At 36.6% G+C, this 4,293-nt stretch overlaps 1 long non-coding RNA gene across 1 annotated transcript in view; it reads right to left on the bottom strand.

Moving 5' to 3' along the window:
- LOC116185517 overlaps nucleotides 1–4,287 on the bottom strand; it is a 6,371-nt gene extending 2,084 nt beyond the window's left edge. The window contains exon 1 of the long non-coding RNA XR_004150370.1: nucleotides 3,456–4,287. This is a non-coding gene — a long non-coding RNA (uncharacterized LOC116185517). The remainder of the gene's footprint in view (nucleotides 1–3,455) is intronic.
- Nucleotides 4,288–4,293: the final 6 nt, after the last annotated feature.

Below are 4,293 nucleotides of genomic sequence, written 5' to 3'. Positions count from 1 at the left end.
AAGAGAGAGAGAGAGAGAGAGAGAGAGAGAGAGAGACAAACAAAGACAGGGAAAGAACGAGCAGCATGGAGAAAGGAACGGAGAGAGGGTGAGCCGGCAGATAGAAAGAAAGAGAGACACGTGGAGAAAAAGAGGGATAAAGAGTCAGGACGAAACCGTGGCGTGGTAAGAGACAGAGAGACGAACAGAGAGGGACCCTTTTTGCCCCTGGAACGAAGGCTGCAAAAGAGGCTCGGGGAAAGGTCGAATGGGCACGTAACGTTTCGAACAACGCGCGAACGTTGAACGTTTTTCAACGGGGCGACGGAGACGACGTCGACAACGATAACGGAGACGAGGACGATCGATTTTCGTCGAAAACGATGGACACAGTCGCGAACGACACGAGCACAGTCTTCCCGAGTTCGTAAACGAGTTCATTCGACAACCAGCAAATCCCACGATGCCGAGTGGCGCGTTGCGTGACCGAGCACGAACGAACGAAGCCCGGTAATAAGCGGCTGAGAATCGTTCGAGGCGTATACGAGTCCTTTCCACTATAACAAAATACGCTCGACGTAACCTCGATCAATTTATGGGGCGTCGTAGGTAGATAGAAAATTATGCTTGCTACCTGCGCGTCTCGAGTTCCAACAGCAATATAAGATACCATATCTCCCTGCTTTTGTCTTTTTGTTTCCTTCCATTTTTTTCTCATCGATAGAATTCCAATGATTGAATATACTTAGATGTTAAAAATATTCGAAATAAAGGTTCTACTTTTGTTATGCTTTGCCGTAAGAGGGAATTGATTTTACAAGATTGAATTTGCATTTAGATATAATTCGAGGAAATTTCGATCAAACTCATATTCGTTAATACGTAATTTGTAAATTGAATTTGAATATCATAAAACGCGCAATTAAACTCAGATAGTCGCAATATTAAACAATTTTTTAAAATACAGTAAAAATTAATTACAATTAACAAGAAAGAAAAAATAATAATAGGGAAAATTATTTTGAGATTTTAGTTTTTTATAATTTTTTTTATACATATTTATAGATTCATATCGCACAATAGATAAAATCAGAAAATTATATTTCGAATATTTCAAATTATTTTATCGCATCTATTCTATTTATCAAACAATTCAAATTAATTAATAAATCAAATTAAAAAAAACATCATGTAAAAATGATTGATTTCATAATGAAAATGATTTATTTCATAAATTCATTTAATTACTATAATAAGCCTGTAGCCTATTCATCGCATTACGAGTAAGTTATGAACACCTATTCATTCAGCTAGTATTTGCCAGTTGACTTAAAGGATTCATAGATTCTTTATTCATGTATGCTAATTGCGCTCCACGGATTACGCCGGTTAGTCACGAGATTCATCAGCTGGAAGGGTGAACGCGTCGTTTAATTTGCTGAATCCTGCATTACGTCGTATTTGTACCAATTGTCCGTTTGTAACAATTATCGTTCTTGGACAGGTTGAAACCATCGAGGTGAAGCAACGTTTCGTCTGGCACGACACTATAGCTCGGCAACGTCTTCCGCGATAAGTCACGTTTCGATTTCATAAGACGATCGATCCTTCTATGAAAGATACGCCCTCTTTGTCTCTTTCACGCTCTTTATCTCACACCGATGACGTTTATCATTCGGACGTGAAATACTAAAATTTTATGATCGAAACTTTATGATGTTCATTTAATCCTTTGATTAAGTAAATCGATTTTTTTTATAAAATTATCGAATTGCATATCTTTTTTTTTATCAAATAAATATTTATAGAATCATTAAGTATAATTTGAAAAAAAAAATTGTACAAAAATCAAATGATAAATTCTTTTTTCCTAACATTGTATACGAAATTTCAGAACAAACTAAAGACAAATTGAACAAAATAAGTAGAACGTGCCAATCAGACGTGACATTGTGAAAGGACAATCTAGAACATTTCAACTACAATCTGAAGATACTTTCGAATTTGGTGACTATGAAATCTGTCCATTCTTGCCAACATTCGAAATTCATTAAGTAAATATATACAACTAATCAGAATTTCTTTCGTTCTTGAATCGAGTTAAAAATATATCGATGTGTTTTTGTGGAAGAAAACTGTTCTTTTTTTTATTTCAAAGATCATATTCAGAAGAATATATGTGAAAATTATTACATTCGAAAAGATACGAATCGGTGAAATGAAACGCGGAAATAAAACATCACGCGCTACGTGAACGTGTTGCGGGAACCTCGATAGAATATAACTGTTTCTCGAATGATTTATTTGTCACCGAGTATATAAGTTGCATCAAAAACTCGAAATTATGCTTCTGAATTTTACTAGAAAATCAGTAGTTTGTACGATCGAATAAAAGACGTTCTTTCGTTATGTTATCGTTTGACCGATCCTCCCCACTACCATTCCTTGCACAATTACATATCTATCATCGATAAAGATACAATTTCTTTGATATTCGATTACATCAAATTTTATTTGAAACTTGGATAATTTTACGAGCATTTTAAAATTTTTATTCATTAATTCTTTGTTTATTATTATGAAACAACAATAAATTAATGATAAAACATTTAATTATGCTAATTTTTGTGCAATATGTGATCGAAATTTAAAAACATGCTGCAGCTAACATTGGCGTCGATGTTGGGACGCGAAACGTATCCAATGCGAGCGCGCACTGAATGATAGATTGGAAGCAAGAATATCAGTTACTCTTTTAAAGCGATTCTGAAGTCATCAAATTAAACGGTCGAAAAGACTTCTGCCAAGCACGAAGTCGGTGCGCATCCTCGGTCTCCACCACTTTAGCCGCACTCAACGTAAGAAGTGTTCTCACGAAGAACTCGCAAAAGAGCGCGCATCTCGTTCTTCGGCGTCGATTTAGGTCGTTAACGGTAAAACGGCGTTTGCGCTCCGCGAAACTAAAGAAGACCCGTTAAGACGGCTCTCGATTTTGCTGACGTGCCTCGCGCGATTGCCGTGTAATTGCACCTGCACGAAAATTGCGTCACCATGCTTCTTTAAGCATTGTTCCATTTTCATGATTCTAAATATCCCAAAAACGATTTTCATGTAATCTTTCATATATAGATATATATATATATATATATATATGGATTTTTTTTCTTTTAATTTATTTCAATTATATAGTAATAATGTTTCAAAAAAAATATTACGATGCATGAAATAAAATTATTACGAATTTCGAACGTGTCGAAAGATGACACGTTTGTCACGCAATACGCGCGTCGTCATATTAATTTTTCTTGATCGCTTAAAATGTTCGTATTAATCGTCGTTCAAATGAACAATAGAATTTGAAACGAGACGGATGCGTTAAATTATATATACAGGGGAAGCATCAGATTGTATAAAAAAAACGAAAGAAAATGTACCATTACGATCGACATCTCTCGAAATGTATTATTCTGTCTTACCTAAATGAATTTGCTCCTCATGTGTCGTATATTGCATCTAATCTTTTATCTTGCTTGCACTTTTTCTATCGTATATGGAATAAATGAACACACATATAAACGTCGCATAAAGAATCAACACCAGCGACTGTATTACTTCGGTCGTGTCTCACCTATCGATTTACGATCTATCGATTTCTTTAGTCACCGAAGCACAACTGTGTCACAACCTCAAATTTCAAGGATTCAACGAACTGATTACTCTTGCACTTTATAAAAAATCGGACAAATAACGCGCGAAACTGTTACACTATGCGAATATTCCGTTAAATCGATTTTTTTTTCAACTTTGACGATATGCAGCATACTTCTTACCTAACGTATCAAATATTTGGTTCGCGTGTCACGTCGTTGCCTACCGAGCTTGGCTGCACCTTCAATTTCGACGAAATATCATTCCACGTCTCTCAACCGCTGAGACAGCGAGACCTTCGATGAGCCGCACTTTGTGAGAGGGACGCGCAGGTATAACACGATGATGTTTGCAATTGGACCTCGAAGCTTATGATGAGACTCTCACTCGTTCGAGCCCCAAGCACGACACGTCGCGGTGGCGTCCCGAGGAACAAAAAGCCGAGTAACGACGATCACACAAAGGACAATCGATGCTTTTCTCTTTCTGGATTTTCACTGATATCCGTCGCACTGATTTCACACGCTACGAATATATATCACGCTCAAAACACCCGTATTTATAACCGACAAATTACGCGTTCGATTCGATGCGTGTGTTTTGTTTTATAACGCGGTATATAAAGGTCGTCCGTTTTTTCACGTTGTCCGCCCAAACAAGAATCGT

The sequence above is a fragment of the Apis dorsata genome, unplaced genomic scaffold (genome assembly GCF_000469605.1).
Source record: "Apis dorsata unplaced genomic scaffold, Apis dorsata 1.3 scaffold_199, whole genome shotgun sequence".
NCBI classification, from domain to species: Eukaryota; Metazoa; Arthropoda; class Insecta; order Hymenoptera; family Apidae; genus Apis; species Apis dorsata.
The sequence above is the reverse complement of the archived record's forward strand: the minus strand, read 5'-3'. Positions and strand labels throughout refer to the sequence as shown.